This window comes from Pelodiscus sinensis, chromosome 20 (genome assembly GCF_052426305.1).
Source record: "Pelodiscus sinensis isolate ZL-2025 chromosome 20, ASM5242630v1, whole genome shotgun sequence".
NCBI classification, from domain to species: domain Eukaryota; kingdom Metazoa; phylum Chordata; order Testudines; family Trionychidae; genus Pelodiscus; species Pelodiscus sinensis.
Window position 1 is genome coordinate 28401296 of NC_143071.1, and position 18275 is coordinate 28419570.

The following is an 18275-nucleotide window of genomic DNA, read 5'->3' on the forward strand; positions in this document are numbered from 1 at the left end:
ACAAGTTCAGAATATTTGGTTCCCTTCCCACGGGCGACGGTCACCTGGCCGAGGTGCCAAGAGCTCACTATCATGACCAGGGCCGGACCAATTATGGGTGCCTCTCCAGACTAGTTCCTCCCCAAAGCCCCTTTTAAGCCAGCTGTGCACGCGCGGACACTGGGCGCTTATTGAATTGGCAGCGCAACGCCTCCCCCTCTATCCCTGCTCCCCAAACTCCGCTGGATTCCAGTGCCCTCTGCGCCGGGTGTGTCTGCGGGTTGCCTCCTCGCTTCTGAGCAGCAGCTCCGAGCGCTACCGCTGCTGCAGTGCAAAGGCCAGGGCTGCCCTCGGGGCTTTCAAACGAACCGCTCCTTTGCATCCCGGCCGGGGGCATCGCCGGAGGGAGGCGGGGGGAGTCCCGTGAGACACCTGGCAACGCAGCTTCTTCTCCGTTCACCCCCATCGCCAAGTCCCCCAGCGGGCCGCGCTCAGCCCTGCCCCAGTGTCTGGAACAAGCGGAGCGTTCCCCAGTCCGTCCCCCCCTCGCAGGGCACAGGCAAGGAACCCCTCAGCCTCCGGTTTGGGATCCTTCTCCCCTGGAGTGCCATCTCAGAGCCCTGGCGGTGCCGAGCCGCGTAATTCACCAGCGATCAGCAAGAACGAAACCATCCCCAAGGTCCCCAGGCCCACGACAGTGTCTCCAGCCCCATTACACCCCGCTGTCTTATGAACACTTTTCCCCGCACTGGGAAGCTGTGTCCCTCTGTCTTTTGAAGGGTGTTTCACTAAGGGTGTGTCTACACTGGAGGGCTTAGCGCCAAATAAGTTGCCTCAATAACCTATCTCATTTCAAAATAGCTTATTTCGGAATTGAGAGTGTCTACACTGCACCGATTTCCAAATAGAGCACTCTTCCCCCCACACACACACTTCCCTTGTTCTTTGTACAATGAGGGTTACAGGAGTCAGAGTAAGAAGTTTGACAGTATTTTGATATTATTTCAAAATAACTGCCTGCTGTGTAGATGGGGACTAAGGCTATGTTTAGACTGCAAAGAAAAGTCAGAAAAAGATAGGCAAATTGTAAATCGCAATTTGCCTATCTTTTCCTGCTTTTCTTTGAAAAGAAATTTTTCCAACATTTGGGTGTCTACATGGCACGAAATTTTGGAAAAAACCGTCTCTTTTGAGCCATCCCTTCTTTCCTCCTTCCTCATACAAGGAGGTTTACAGAGACGGCGGAAGAACCACCCACTTTTCCAAAACTTTGTGCCGAAAAGCGGACACATTCCTTGGAGGTGGCATTGGTTTTCCCATATACTGCTGCTATCCCGGAAAAGTGCTGCCGTCTAGACGTAGCTTTATAAGTTCTTTTGAAATAATGCTGCTGCATAGACTAGCCTAAACATGTGGACTGCGCCCACGAAAGCGCACCACCCTACACAGGACTGCTCCTTGTTGGGAAAGTTACAGACTTGCACGGCCCCTCCCAGACCTTTCAAGAAGGGAGAGAAGAAAGTGTGGACCGGTCATTCAGGGACAGGCCCGGGTCGTGCAATACCTGCTTAACTCTCCGCCTTTGCCCTCCAGCGATCGCTGAAGAGAAGGGGGGGGGGGGTGCAGTGCTCATCTCGCCCCGCTCACGGCGTGGGACCCTGGCGAAGTTACTTTGTCCGGCAGACCTTTCCAATCCCGCGCACCAAACCCCGCTGGGAAAGGCGCGCGTGGCACCCTTAGGCCGTTGCTCTCGTGGGCTGGTTTCCCTCCGCGCTCAGCCCGCCTCGGGGCCGCAATCGGAAGAAAAATGTGCCCCCCCCCCCCGCAGGTTTCTCCGCCATCTACGGGCTCCGGAAAGCCAAGGGGAAGCGCCCCGGTTGGGAACGGCGGGTGGGCCAGCCGGTCCCGCGTGTTCACACGCACTCGTGGCCTGTGACCCCACGGGGCTGCCCCCCACTCTCGGGTTGTTTCCTCTCCCTCGCTGGAACCCCGAGTTGTGGGGAGGCCCGGGCTCCCGGTCGGCCTGCGAGGGCCCTGCCCAGAAGCGCGTGGACAGGGATCCGAGGCGGGAAGGGGGGGTGATTTCGCAGACTCCCTGCGGTACCCGGGTCTCACATTCCCCGCACCGGCAGGCTTGGCGCGGGCCCCTCAACGGAGAGACGCCGCCAGGCCCACGGAGTCTGGCTCGGAGCACCCCAGGAGTCCTGCTGGACAGGCCGGGCGCGGGCGGGGGAGGCTCCGCAGGGGCGGTGCTGAGCGCGCTAGCCGAGTGGGGTTGGGCTGTGCAGCGCCAGGCTCTCGGGCTGGCCCAGCCCCCCCATTCCCAGCCCCAGCGCCGGGCCCGGTTCCCTCTCCCCACCCCCGCCCTGCAGGCCCCCGGATTAAAAGGGCAGTTTCATTTAGCCAACGGAGGTGCCTTTTCCGCACGGGCTCCCTGCGCATTTGTCACTCGGCGCGCCGCGATCTGCCCCTTGTTCCTGCGAGCCGCCGCGGGGACAGGCCCTGCCCGAGGGATGGGGAGCGAGGCGAGCAGCCGCCCCCTCCCCTCCCCTCCCCTCCCCTCCCCTCCCCCGCCCCGCTCCCCCTTTGAATTCCTTTGCCACCGAGCTGAATAAAAGGGGTTGTTGTAAATTGAATTAGGGCCTGATTAATCTGCTCCCGCTCCTGCTCAGCCCAGCGGGGCGGCTTTGGCAGTGCAACCGCCCTCCCTGCAGGGCAGCCGGGCTCCGGCAGCCCCCCTCCGGCCCAGCCCGCTCCCCCTGCTGCTGGACGGATTTGTTAACTCGGCACCGTGAAGCCTCCCCCCGGGCTTTCTTACAGCGCCGTGTCCGCGGGCAGCGCCGGCCGGGGCAGGATTACAGGAGCCGCATTCACCGCCACGTTAACCCCGGCCGCTGACTCGCCCCGGGGAGCGACTGAGATGAACCTGCCCCCCCCGTTCCCCATTGCCGCCCCCACAAGCCAGCGCTCTAGGGACAGGCTCCCTCTCTACGCGGGTTACCGGGGCAGGGCGCTGGGGCCTGGCTGGGGCGCGGGGCTGCGCTTCCCCGGGTCTCTCTCCGCACCCCCCTTGTTAACAGGGAGCGTTTTCCAATGGGCGGGGGGAGGGAGCTGAGCACCACGGAGGGAAGAAGAAGGGGGCACCGAACCGAGCACCCCGAATCTCTCGGGGGTGGAACCTCAGGGACTCTAGCGCGGACTTCTTGTGGGGGGAGAAACCCAGCTAGCGGGGAGCCGCAGCGAAAGTTCCGTATTTAACCCTGGGGAGGTTCCCTCCCCCCAACCATCCGATCCGACGGATTCTGTTCTAGTCCGTGAAACTGGCCCCCGGGCGAGCGGGGGGGGGGGGGGGGGGGAGGGGAATGGGATGGGCGGGGTGGAAACCGCGGGTCGCTCCCTCTGATGTCCTTAGCCTTGTGGAGACACGTTCACCCCCGGCCCATCCCCCTCCCGCTTCCCTTGACCGATTTCCCACGTCGGGCCGGACTCTGGTGTATAGGCAGAAAGCCGGACCCGAAAGCCTCCAGCCGGGCTAAGTGCCGGGAGGAGCGGGGCTGGGGCGCGGGGTACCCCGGGGGCAGGCCGTGCGCCACGAGCGGGGTAGCAGCCAGGCCGAGCAGGCAAGCAGCGGGTCCTCGCTCTGTTCGGGGCGGGAAGCGTTTGCGGAGGGAGGGGGCTGCGAGCAGAGCGCGGAGACACCTCCATAACCCCCACCTTGCCCGGCGCCGGGGCAGCCTGAGCCGAGCTGGCCCGGGTCAGGCCACGTCCGTTTTCCCACGCGTGCCCGGCAACCCCCGTGGAAACGGCGAAGTTTCTCGCCCCTCGCTGGCGGAGGGGTGGCTCCCGCGCCAGCCTTTCCCCGCCATAGCACAAGCCGGGGTGTGCAGCGGGGAGGCCCGGGTACATCTCGGGGTGACGCTGCCTCGCCGGGCTGGCCGCTGGATCGCCGGGGACTCTCGGAGGCGAACGGGGAGCGAGTCCCGGGCTGCGTGCGGGGGCCGCGGGCCTGTGAGTTCGGCGCTCCAGGGGATGGGGCCGCTGCAGGTTAGCAAACGACCGGCTGCATCGGTCCCGCCCCTGCCGGTGTATAGGCAAAAAGTGAAACCGCTCCGTTTTTGTGACGGTCACAGTTTCTGTCAAACAAACATGACATTTGGTATAACTGCTCAGGAATTGCTACCTTTGCTGGCTGGTTGCAAATTCAGAGGGACTGTGTTTTTTGGTAGAAAAATCTCTCAATTTGCTACCTCCTTGCTAACGGACTCAGGGGATGCTGGTGTTTTGCCTTGGGCGGGGGCCTTTTGCTCCTGGTCCATGGGTCACAAATTCAGAGGAACTGTGTTTTTTGGCAGAAAAATCTCTCAATTTGCTACCTCCTGTCTAATGGACTCAGGGGTCACAAATTCAGAGGAACTGTGTTTTTTGGCAGAAAAATCTCTCAATTTGCTACCTCCTGTCTAACGGACTCAGGGGTCACAAATTCAGAGGGACTGTGTTTTTTGGCAGAAAAATCTCTCAATTTGCTACCTCCTGTCTAACGGACTCAGGGGTCACAAATTCAGAGGGACTGTGTTTTTTGGTAGAAAAATCTCTCAATTTGCTACCTCCTGTCTAACGGACTCAGGGGTCACAAATTCAGAGGAACTGTGTTTTTTGGCAGAAAAATCTCACAATTTGCTACCTCCTGTCCAACGGACTCAGGGGTCACAAATTCAGAGGAACTGTGTTTTTGGTAGAAAAATCTCTCAATTTGCTACCTCCTGTCTAACGGACTCAGGGGTCACAAATTCAGAGGAACTGTGTTTTTTGGTAGAAAAATCTCTCAATTTGCTACCTCCTGTCTAACGGACTCAGGGGTCACAAATTCAGAGGGACTGTGTTTTTTGGTAGAAAAATCTCTCAATTTGCTACCTCCTGTCTAACGGACTCAGGGGTCACAAATTCAGAGGAACTGTGTTTTTTGGCAGAAAAATCTCACAATTTGCTACCTCCTGTCTAACGGACTCAGGGGTCACAAATTCAGAGGAACTGTGTTTTTTGGTAGAAAAATCTCACAATTTGCTACCTCCTGTCTAACGGACTCAGGGGTCACAAATTCAGAGGGACTGTGTTTTTTGGTAGAAAAATCTCTCAATTTGCTACCTCCTGTCTAATGGACTCAGGGGTCACAAATTCAGAGGAACTGTGTTTTTTGGCAGAAAAATCTCTCAATTTGCTACCTCCTGTCTAACGGACTCAGGGGTCACAAATTCAGAGGGACTGTGTTTTTTGGTAGAAAAATCTCTCAATTTGCTACCTCCTGTCTAACGGACTCAGGGGTCACAAATTCAGAGGAACTGTGTTTTTTGGCAGAAAAATCTCACAATTTGCTACCTCCTGTCCAACGGACTCAGGGGTCACAAATTCAGAGGAACTGTGTTTTTTGGTAGAAAAATCTCTCAATTTGCTACCTCCTGTCTAACGGACTCAGGGGTCACAAATTCAGAGGGACTGTGTTTTTTGGTAGAAAAATCTCTCAATTTGCTACCTCCTGTCTAACGGACTCAGGGGTCACAAATTCAGAGGAACTGTGTTTTTTGGCAGAAAAATCTCACAATTTGCTACCTCCTGTCTAACGGACTCAGGGGTCACAAATTCAGAGGAACTGTGTTTTTTGGCAGAAAAATCTCACAATTTGCTACCTCCTGTCTAACGGACTCAGGGGTCACAAATTCAGAGGAACTGTGTTTTTTGGCAGAAAAATCTCTCAATTTGCTACCTCCTTGCTAACGGACTCAGGGGATGCTGGTGTTTTGCCTTGGGCGGGGGCCTTTTGCTCCTGGTCCATGGGTCACAAATTCAGAGGAACTGGGGTTTTTGGTCCTCAAAACATTTCCCTCAAAACATTTCCCTGAGAATTGTTCAAAACAGGAAATAGTTAGTGAATTTGAAAATAGGAAAATCAATCCATATAACAGTCAGTTCAATTAGAAAATATGAGATGAATATTGCATACGTATAAGCAAGGTCAAACAATATTAACATGGCCTGATTGTCAAGCCACTGACAATACAGACATACATTAAGTTAAGGACCATGCACAATTCTCCAGAATTGATGTGTGACCAAAAAAGGATGTATCCCATCAATGATGATCTAATGTTTTTTGAGAGTGCTATTACCTAGAACCTTGGTTATAGTCATTGCTTGACAAATAAGAGAAAACATGACTTGACAGACAGAAAAGGGACTGGCCACCACAAGAAAAAAATGTACTTAAAGCTAATAAATTCCGAGTAATAATAAGAACAGTATTTGCAAATACATTAGTAATAAAATATGCTCCCTGTTATCAATGCATGCATTATAATCTTCAACTTTCTGCCCTATTTTTCCATGTCTCCTCCCATTTGCTCCAGAAGCTACCCTATAAAATGCTGCCTCCTAACCCCTAAAACTCATAGTTCATAAAGCAGATGAATGAACAATAAAACAGTTCTGTATGAATATTGGACAAGTAAACGTACCTTCCATAATGATGTGTGTAGTACAGGAAAGTTTTTGCGTGTTGAAAATATATGTGGAACAGATACTGTAGAAAAAGTATTATGGATGTGAATTAAAAGAAATAAGTAGAACACTTGGGGTGTGTCTAGACTACAGGGTTTTGTCAACAAAAGTGGACTTTTGTCAACAAAACTATACCTGCGTCCACACTGCCTTTGAGTTATGTCAACATATGTAAACACCATTCTATGAGGAATAATGTCTTTTATCGACAGAGTTCTGTCGACAGAAGGCATTATTACATCTACACTGTCCTTTGCGTCCACACTGTTATGTCGACAAAGCGTCTTGCTTTGTTGACAGAACTGGATGTAGTCTAGACGCTCTTTGTCGACAGAAGCTTTGTCGACAGTATCTGTCGACAAAAATTCTGTTGACAAAACCCTGTAGTCTAGTCATACCCATACATATGACTATGACTTGATACTCAATACTGCATTTAAAGAATCAGTTAACAAAAATGTTAATTGTCAAAAATAATATATTGTAACTAGATTATAGAGAAAATTGTATATCACTGTAATGGATGTGAGGTTCTGCACAAAATTGGTCCCTGTTACAGATATAGTACTGGGGTGAGCTTAGCAATTCTATCAATTCTACACAGCCATTAATTCGAACTAATTAATTCGAACTAGGCGTTAGTCCTTGTAGAATGAGGTTTATCTAGTTCGAATAAGCGCTCCGCTAGTTCTAATTAAGTTCGACCTAGCGGATCGCGTGTGTAGCGCCTCTCTGAGTTAATTCGAATTAACGTCTCTTAGTTAGGGTACGTCTACACTACAAAGTTATTTCTAAGTCCTTCTTCACACTTAATTTTCCCAGAGAGAAGGTCAGTGTTCTTGTGCAAATACTCAAGGCCGGATAAGAAAAGGGGCAAGATTTTCTGAAAGGGGGGATGATTTGGAGCAAAATATTGCCAATCTAGACACTGCTACATTTTTTTATATTTTTATTAGAACCGTGAAAAGCTCAAAGGAAAATAAAAATGCACTAGAAGGCACACGGTGGGATATCACAGTGTATGAGGAATGCAAGGGAAGTTATTTCTGTTCATCACAAGTCACAGGCCCCATCTCAGGACCTGGCTGTAGTGCGGACATGATGTGGCTCAGACACGTGCTCTGTCACTGGAAAAATCCTCTCATGTTGCAGCTGTACTCTTGACTGGGGGAATCTCAATACACTAGGACTACTGCCCAGTGTCCCCCTGAATGAAACTGGCTCCAGATGGTTCCAGCTCCACCCCATGACTCATCTCCAGTTTCACTGTTCCTTAGAAATGATTCTAATCTGCGTCTAGTTCACATGGATGATTGTCTGGCCACCCTGGCTCTGGTTGTTGCAGCTTTGAATACAGCACAAGTCTGCTCTGTGGCCTGCTTCTGTGACTCTGCTACGAACACTGACATGCTTCCTGTGCTGATTTTGTGGCACCTGTGTCTCTGGCCCTGCTCAGATCCACAGCTCAGCTCTGAGAAATGCTCTATGTAGGGTTCCCAGGTGTACAGTTTTGAACACACAGGCAGTCAGTCCATTATTTTAACTTTCTATTTTCGAAAAAAATTTATAAAGTATTATTGATTCAATAGCACTGTCTTCAGCATGTGATCAGGACGATGGAATGTCCAGTGTGACATAATGGGAAGTGTGCACAGTATTGGTGAAAACATCTGGCAAGACTAGCTCTATGCTAAGCTGGGGCCAAATGTGTCTGAACAAGGGTAATTAAGCACACACAGAGCACAGGAAACTAAGAGCATCCTTGCTCCCTGATTAGCCTGACCACCCTGTTAATGTGGATAGCCTAGACGATTGGACTCTAACCGTTTTTCAAGGGGACTGTCAGTATCAAGGCAATGATTTCAGATTCAACCCTCTACTTTCTGTTGGTGTTGTGAAATAGCCAAGCCAAACACCACAACGGAGTTTTATTAAGGGAAATACAATGGCACTGTGGCAGCAGGCACAGTAACACAGATGGGTCTGGACCCTCGCCTGTTATCAAGGCTTGGTATTGTGGACAGTGGACTGGTGAGGTGGTGGGAAGTGAAGGGGGGATGTGCAGTGGGGGAGATAGATCTATGGGTGTCAGTGCACTGTGAAGCGTGTGGGGTCTGAGGAGCACTGCAGTTGTGCTGGTGGGAATATGGGGGGAACTGAACAGTTAATGAATATGGGCGGGGGATTATGGGAGGGCACAGGGCATAGCGATCTGTGGGAGGGCAATAGGCATAGTAATTTGTGGGGGTCTCTGGGTGCTGTGGCATTGGGTCTAGGGGGTTAGAGGGGTGCTAGGCAGGGTAGCACAGTGCGGCATGGGCCTGCCCACAATAAGAAGAAGCATGATGGCATCAGCTCAGTGCCAGGAGGGCTACTGTATGTCAGTTTGTAAGCAGTGCCCTTGTACGAGGCTGGGTGGAGCAGGGCTGGACCTGCAGTGATATAATAATAAAAATTAGCAGTAGGGGTATATTACCGACCACCTGACCAGGACAGCGATACTGACATTGAAATGCTGAGGGAGATTAGAGAGGCTACCAAAATAAAGAACTCTATAATAATGGGTGATTCTAATTACCCCCATATTGACTGGATACATGTCACCTCAGGAAGAGAAGTGGAGATCAAATTTCTCAATGGCATGAATGACTGCTTCTTGGAGCAGGTGGTGCAGGAACCCACAAGGGGAGAGGCAATTCTCGATTTAGTCCTGCGTGGTGTGCAGGATCAGGTCCAGGATATAACCGTTACAGGACCGCTTGGGAATAGTGACCATAATATAATAACATTCAACATTCCTGTGGTGGGAAGAACACCTCAGCAGTCCAGCACCCTGGCATTTAATTTCAAAAAGGGGAATTATGCAAAAATGAGGAGGTTAGTTAAACAGAAATTAAAAGGCACAGTGACTAGAGCCAAATCCCTGAAAGCTGCATGGAAACTTTTTAAAGACACCATAATAGAGGCTCAACTTAAATGTCTACCCCAAATTAAAAAACATAGTAAGAGACCTAAAAAAGAGTCACCGTGGCTTAACCACCATGTAAAAGAAGCAGTGAGGGACAAAAAGGTATCTTTTAAAAAGTGGCAGTCCAATCCCAGTGAGATAAATAGAAAGGAACAGAAACACTGTCAAATCAAGTGTAAACATGTAATAAGAAAAGCAAAAAAAGATTTTGAGGAACAGCTAGCCAAAAACTCAAAAAGAAATAACAAAATGTTTTTTAAGTACATTAGAAGCAGGAAGCCTGCTAAAAAGCCTGTGGGTCCCCTAGATGATCAAGCTATAAAAGGAGCAATCAAGGATGATAAAGCCATTGCGGAGAAACTAAATGATTTCTTTGCTTCAGTCTTCACGGCTGAGGACATTGGGGAGATTCCTGAATCTGCACCGTCCTTTGTGGGTGATGAATCTAAGGAACTGTCCCGGATTGAAGTGTTATTAGAGGAGGTTTTGGAACAAATAGAAAAACTTAATGTTAACAAATCTCCGGGACCGGATGGCATTCATCCAAGGGTTCTAAAAGAACTTAAATGGGAAATTGCTGAGCTATGATCTGTGGTTTGTAACCTATCCTTTAAATCGGCTTCCGTACCTAATGACTGGAAGGTAGCCAACGTGACACCAATATTTAAAAAGGGCTCTAGAGGCAATCCTGGCAATTACAGACCGGTAAGTCTAACTTCAGTACCAGGCAAACTAGTCGAAACAATAGTAAAGAATAAAATTGTGAAGCATGCAGAAGAACATAATTTGTTGGACAAAAGTCAACATGGTTTCTGTAAAGGGAAATCCTGTCTTACTAATCTATCAGAGTTCTTTGAAGGGGTTAACAAACATGCGGACAAGGGGATCCAGTAGATATAGTATACTTGGATTATAGTATACTTGTGTAAATTACATGGCCATGGGATAAGAGGGAAGGTCCTTTCTTGGATTGAGAACTGGTTAAAAGACAGGAAACAAAGACAGGTAGGAATAAATGGTAAATTTTCAGATTGGAGAGGGGTAACTAATGGTGTATCCCAAGGGTCAGTCCTGGGACCAATCCTTTTCAATTTATTCATAAATGATCTGGAGAAAGGGGTAAGCAGTGAGGTAGTAAAGTTTGCAGATGATACCAAACTGTTCAGGATAGTCAAGTCAGAAGCAGACTGTGAGGGACTCCAAGAAGATCTCACCAAACTGAGTGACTGGGCAACAAAATGGCAAATGAAATTTAATGTGGATAAGTGTAAAGTAATGCACATCGGGAAAAATAACCCCAACTATACGTACAGTATGACGGGGGCTAATTTGGCTACGACAAATCAGGAAAGAGATCTTGGAGTTATCGTGGACAGTTCTATGACAACTTCCACAGATAGTGCAGCGGCAGTCAAAAAGGCAAATAGGCTGCTAGAAATTATTAGGAAAGGGATAGAAAATAAGACCCAGAATATCTTACTGCCCCTGTATAAAACTATGGTACGCCCACATCTTGAATACTGTGTACAGATGTGGTGGTCTCACCTAAAAAAAGATATTTTGGCCTTGGAAAGGGTTCAGAAAAGGGCAACTAAAATGATTAGGGGTTTGGAACGAGTCCCATATGAGGGGAGGCTAAAGAGACTGGGACTTTTCAGTTTAGAAAAAGAGGAGACTGAGGGGGGATATGATAGAGGTCTATAAAATCATGAGTGGTGTGGAGAGGGCCGATAAAGAAAAGTTATTTATTAGTTCCCATAATAGAAGAACTAGAGGACACCAAATGAAATTAATGGGTAGCAGGTTTAAAACTAATAAAAGGAAGTTCTTCTTCACACAGCGTGTTGTCAACCTGTGGAACTCCTTGCCAGAGGAGGCTGTGAAGGCTAGGACTATAATAGAGTTTAAAGAGAAGCTGGATAAATTCATGGAGGTTAGGTCCATAAAAGGCTATTAGCCAGGGGATAAAATGGTGTCCTTGGCCTCTGGTTGTCAGAGGCTGGAGAGGGATGGCAGGAGACAAATCGCTTGATCATTGTCTTCGGTCCACCCTCTCTGGGGCACCTGGTGCTGGCCAGTCGGTAGACAGGATACTGGGCTAGATGGACCTTTGGTCTGACCCAGTACGTCCGTTCTTATGTTCTTATGATATGACACATTGACCCTGGACAGACAGTCGCTATGAGGCAGTGGTCACCAACCAATAGATAGGGATATACTGGTAGATCTTGTATCCTCTGTCAGGTGATCATGACTGGTGTGGGCAAGAGGATATCAAGTGCCAGCACTTAAATGCCCCTCCCCCCACTGCTGTGGATGTCCTGCACTTTGCCTTGCAGCTGATACCACGCCTGGGAGTCTGCTGCTTTGTGTGCACGGCAGGGGAGGAAAAAGAGGGGTGCTGATGTCAGGGTTCAACATATACCATTCTGTATCCTTTCAACACAGGACCAGGGATGGAGTTTTCTTGCTGCTTTAGGTAGTGTTACAGGGCAAGGCCATGGGTGAGCCTGCCTTAGGCACACTCCACCACCATCTAGGAGTCACCAGCAGTGACAAAATGGAGCATACATCACTAACTCCTACCCCTGGCATGAACCCAGTCCTGTATCCAAGCCCTTATCATTGCTCTGAGCACCCATGCATCCAAATACCCTGCCAAAGCCTGCACCTAGAACACCACAGTAAATGCATGCTCCAAGAGCTGATCAGAGCCCTTCTCACACTCCAGATCCCTTAAGCAAAGACCAGAGCATGTGCACCCAACCGTCTGTCCCAGGCTGATGAAAGAGACTGAGGATGGGCAAGAGAGGGAGGATAGAGGGTGCAGGATCTGGGACTTGGAGAAGGGGTAAGAAGGAAGCGGGAAAAGGGTATTTATATATAAGGTACATATTGGATTGCACTTTCAAAATGTTGGAGCCCCCTGCTCTGAGTTCTCTGACCCATGTCCCCATTGACTACGGGAGGAATCACTAAAATTTCACTTGGCCATGTTGGCGAGGAGTCCTGTGGCACCTTATAGACGAACTGAAGATAGTGCCACAGGACTCCTCAACTATTCTTCATATTCAGACTAACACAGCTACCCCTCCGATACTTGCCCATGTTTGGTGATGAGGATCTGGGACGGAGTTTGGGTGCATGAGGGGTGCTTGCTAGGGGGAGTTTGGGGGACAGGTGTGGGATCTGCCATGGGTCAGGGGATTGCAGTACAGGAGAGGGTGTGGATGGGAGGGACTTTATCATATCAGCATAGTACACAAGAGAAAGGAGATGCAGTGACTTCTGATAGAGAAACAAAGAGAAAACTATTAAATACTAAAAAAGTGAGAGGCAGAGTTTGAGACAGGAACTGTATGTAGAATATTTCACACTTGTACACATACAGAGGAACGGTGGTGTCTAAGCATTGACCGTCTAGGAATTGGGAGGCCTGTGCCTTTAAGAACTCAAGCCCAGGAGCCCGCCCCCTGCTCGGGGGCTGACAGGCAGAGTCCAGGGAAAATAAAGAAAAAAAAGACTTTGCCCCTGGAAAACTGATATTTACAAGGACATCAGGTGGCTTGTCCTGCTGGGTGACTGTTCCCACCTCTCCCCCTCCCTAAAAGGGGGTTTTGTTCGTGCACAGGGTCTGGCAGTGTCCCCCAGCCCGGGGTTAACCAAGGCTACCACCCCCACCCCCCCGATTTTTCAAATTTTGCCCCTCTTCTGCAGCTAAAAAAAGAAGATTGATGCCTCCAGCCGGTAAATTTCTGCCCCATGCTCAGAACCAGACACCCCCCCCCCTGCAATTTGCCCCCCTTCATCATTTTAAACACCTCCGAAGAGGAGGAAGCAAATCTGAGGAGGCAGTGAGGGCAGAGAGAGGGCAGCGGCTACAGCGAGGGACACTGAGTTTGCTCAGTTCGGGTGCGCATGCTCAGTGCACCCAAAGTAGCAAATTCTGAGAAGTTAGTGTTTTGCTCGCTACACCGGCCCGCTCCGCTTGGCGAGGCCACTGGCCGCTGTGGGAGCGACAGGCCCGGCTGCAAACGGGGCTGGCCTGGCCGGATTCCGAGCGCGTTTTGCCTTCAAACCCTTCCCCAGCGAATGGCCCCTGCCCCAGCGGCCGCAGAGACTCCCCCGACGGCTGCCCGCGGGCTGCGGCTTTGCGCATCAGGACCTGCGGGGTGTGGCCCCGCTTTAAAACACGTGACCCATCCCGGGGCCCCGATCCGGCAGCTCGCCTGGGACGGCGCGGCCCTTCTCCGGGGTAACAAGAGTAAGCTCAGGCTGGGCGCTGAGCGGGACCCCCGGCTGGGGGGTGGGGGGGGGATGGGAGCAGTGCGGAGGGGCTGCTGCCTGTTAGACCTTTCCTGTTAGCTGGGGGCGCGCGCAGCCCGCGGTGCCCTTCGGATCAGCCGGCCGCGGCTCGGAGCGGGCCCCCACGCGCGGGTCCGGGGCGCCACGCACCTATCCCCACAGAGATGCTGCTAGACAGCTCTGCGGCGGGCGGGGACGGGCAAGGGGCTCCGAAGGAAGATGCCGCTTGTGGGACAGGAGCAGCCCGTCTTCTTTGGAACTCCGTCCCGTGTAAACCCACAGCCCGGCGCTCCAGACTCCGGACAAACACCCGCCACGGGACCCCCGGCTGCCCACGTCTCGCAGCTCCGGGTCAGCAGGAGGGGCCCTCGCTGGACAACGAACGCCCTCGGCCAGAAAACGCTCAGCGAACTTTGCTGCAGTCGCTTCCAGCTCTGCCCTACGCTTCTATCTAAGCTGCTCAGGATCTAACCTACTCCGGATCGGGCTGCCGGATCCCCATCTAGCCTACTCCGGATCACGCTGCCGGATCCGGATCTAGCCTACTCCGGATCGGGCTGCCGGATTCCCATCTAGCCTACTCCGGATCACGCTGCCGGATCCGGATCTAGGCTACTCCGGATCGGGCTGCCGGATCCCCATCTAGCCTACTCCGGATCGGGCTGCCGGATCCGGATCTAGCCTACTCCGGATCGGGCTGCCGGATCCCCATCTAGCCTACTCCGGATCACGCTGCCGGATCCGGATCTAGCCTACTCCGGATCGGGCTGCCGGATCCCCATCTAGCCTACTCCGGATCGGGCTGCCGCTCGTTTTAAAATGGTTTGTTTATGAAGCAGGATCAATGAAAGAAACCACCTGACACGAATGATGAACAGCTCCCCCTTGGCCGCCTGCACCGCGCCGCAGGAATGCGGGACTGAGGGGCCAGCTCTGCTCCCGGACAGTCTGGCCCGCCCGGCTGGAGACCTAGAATCATAGAATCAGGGTGCGTCCACACAGCACCGTAAACTGGAAACGAGACACAATTTGCGCTATGCAAATTGTGTGTCGCATTTCAAATCTATTTCCAAATAGCTTATTTTGAGTCGTCTAGACAGCACCGAATTTTGAAATAACGCTCCCTCAACCCTCCTGCAACCATATTTACTGGGACGCTGAAATAGCGTGCTCCTTATTTCGGAAAGTATTTCGAAATAACGGGCAGCTTGTTTAGATGCAGGGTTGCGATTTCGGGGTACCCCCAAAATAGCCGTGCAGTGTAGATGTACACTCAGAGATCGAGCTCTCTCCTGCTGCTGAACGTTCGCCCTGAACCAGACAGCAAGGCACTGGCTCGCCCGTCGGCATCCCTGCCGGCTTTCCAGGGGAAAGGCCATTTCCTTATCGCCATACAGGCCGACCAAGTCTTTGGGGCATCTTTAGACTGGTAGAACAATGGGAGGGAACAGCCTGGGACTCGTAGGGCTGGTTGATGTGCTCACATTCTTGCTTCCCCCCTCCCTCCCTTCCAGGAAAAGGGTCTGATTTTCACATCATCTGGATACTTTTCCCTCTCCCCAGCAATGGCATGAACTGGGCTGACCTTCCCGGAGGTTTGCTAGGGGACAGAACAATGTTTGTCTTGTCCAAACACTATGAATTACTTGGGGCTCCATGACCAGCCGCAACCCACTGATACAAATAACATGCACAATTAGGAGAGCCCTTTCAGGAGAGGGAAAACAATATATAATAATAAAGTGCAGTGAAAGGGAGAGGCAGGCGGGACCCAGCCCCACAGCTGTGCTGAGAAAGGGGGGTCTGTGTTTAGAACAGTGTGCACAGACAAGTGAATTTGTGAGTACCTGCTAATAGGGGCTCTATGGCTGGGTTTTCAAAGGAGTTGGGTGGCCAAATCCCTGTTAATTTTATTGGCTCTTTGGAAACCCAGGACATGAGTGGGAGTCTCTAGCTGGTGGGGGGGGGGGGGGGGGGGGCGGGGAGGGAGATGAAATCTTGGCCCACTGAAATCAATGGCAAAATGTCCACTGACTTCAACCAGGCCAAGATTTCACCCAGAATCGATGATTCTCATCAGATGACCTAACAACCCGCCAGTGGCAAAGGAAGCTGCTCCACCTCCGGGTTATGGAGGTCTCCAGTGAGAAGCCAGGATAAATAATGCAGCTAGATCTAACTCACTGTACACTTTGTTTACATAGCACCATGTTGACCTTTCCCTCTTAACGGTCTGGGAACAGAACTGGGTGAAGATTTTTTGGTCGATAGTAAATGTGCTGGTAATAAATTTGAGGGGCACTGATTCTGTTCATGAATTTGGGTCAAACCCAGCAAATAAAAAAATCCTGAAAACAACAATTTTTTAAATAGTTCAGTTGAAAAAAAATCAAAATGATTGTCAGAAAATGCTGACTCAGAATGATATTTTCAGATAGAAAGGAGTCATTGTGATCTCACATTTCCTAAGGTCATTCCAAATTGACATTCACAATATTTTATTTTGCTGCATCCACCTCTAATTATATTGCAGGTTGGTCATTTCAGTCATTAAGAGGCAGGGGAGAAATCAGTTTGGCTTAAAAATGAACAAGGTTTTTTCCCCCAGTTTTGTTTGTTTCACCTTCTGAAACAAACAAACAAAAATCATTACTTGCTCAACTGGGTTGGGAGCAATCCTGCATATTATTGAAGAACATAAGAACATCCATATTGGGTCAGACCAAAGCCCAGTACCTTGTCTTTTGACAATGACCAAGGCCAGGTGCCCCAAAGGGAATGAACAGAACAGACAATCATCACATGACCCTGTTGCCCATTCCCAGCTTTTGGCAAGCAAAGACTAGGGATATTCCCTGCCCTGGCTAAGAGCCATTGAAGGACCTGTCCTCCATGAACTTCTCTAGTTCTTTTTTTGAACCCTGTTATAGTCTCGGCCTTCACAACATCCTCTGGCAAGGAGTTCCACAGGATGACTGTGTGTTGTGTGAAGAAAAACTTCCTTTTGTTTGTTTTACACCTGCTGTCTATTAATTTCATTTGGTGACCCTAGTTCTTGTGCTACAGAAAGGAGCAAATACCACTTCCCTATCTACTTTCTCTACACTAGTCATGGTTTCATAGACCTAGTTGTCTCTTTTCCAAGCTGAAAAGTCCCAGTTGTATTAATCTCTCCTTCTTTGGAAGCCATTCCATACCTAATCCTTTTTGTTGTCCTTCACTGAACCTTTTCCAACTCCAATATAACTTTTTTGAGATGGGGCAACCACATCTCCATGTAGTATTCAAGATGTGGGCATAGCATGGATTTATATAGAGGCCATATGATATTTTCTTATTATATATTCCTTTCTTAATGTTCCCCAACATTCTGTTCACTTTTCTGACTGCTGCTGCACACTGAGTGGATGTTTTCAGAGAACTCGCCACAACGACTCCAAGATCTCTCTCTTGAGAGGTGACAGCTAATTTAGTCCCCATCATTGTATATATACACATTTGGGCTTATGTTCTCCAAAGTGCATTACTTTGCATTTATTAGCATTTAATTTCATCTGCCATTTTGTTGCCCAGTCACACAGTTTAGAGAGATCCTTTTGTAGATCTTCTCAGTCTGCCTGGGACTTACCTATCTTAAGCAGTTTTGTATTATCTGAAAATTTTGCCACCTCCCCATTTGTCCCTTTATCCAGACAATTTATGAATATGTTGGTACAGTTCCCTGGGGATACCACTATTTATCTCCTTTCTGAAAACTGACCATTTATACCTACCCTTTGTTTCCTATCTTGTAACCAGGTACCAGTCCACAAGAGAGCCTTCCCTCTTCTCCCATGACAACTTACTTTGCTTAAGAGCCTTCGGTGAGGGACCTTGGCAAAGGCTTTGAGGATACTTAAGTATACAGTGTTCACTGGATACCCCTTGTCTACATGCTTGTTGACCCCCTCGACGAACTCTAATAGATTGGTGAGACATGACTTCCTTTTACAAAAACCAAGTTGACTCCTCCACCACAAATTATGTCCATCTATATGTCTGACAGTTTTGATCTTTACTATGGGTCTAAAATTTACATTTTTTCAACTATAAATATAAGATTATGGGAACTAAATTAAATTGTATTCTCTAAAGGGCTATAAACCATGACTTATGAGGGAAGATAGAAAAAACTGGGTTTGTTTAGTCTGGGAAAGAGAAGAGTGAGAGGGGACATGGTGACATCTTTCAAGTATCTAAAAGGTTGTTCTAAGGAGGAGGGAGAAAATTATTCTCCTTAACCTCTGATGATAGGAGATGCAGCAATGTGCTTAATGTGCAGCAAGGGAGGTTTAGGTTGGAGAGGAGGAAAAACTTCCTGTCAGGTTGGTTAAGCACTGGAATAAATTGCCTAGGGAGGTTTTGGAATCGCCATCACTCGAGATATTTAAGAGCAGGTTAGACAAACACAGGGATGGTCCAACATGCTAGCCAC

General features: G+C 49.8%; 1 protein-coding gene across 1 annotated transcript in view; it reads right to left on the minus strand.

Annotated features, from left to right (window-relative positions):
• Positions 1-18275, minus strand: part of NTN1 (netrin 1) — a 211383-nt gene that overhangs the window by 178493 nt on the left and 14615 nt on the right. The window lies entirely within an intron of this gene.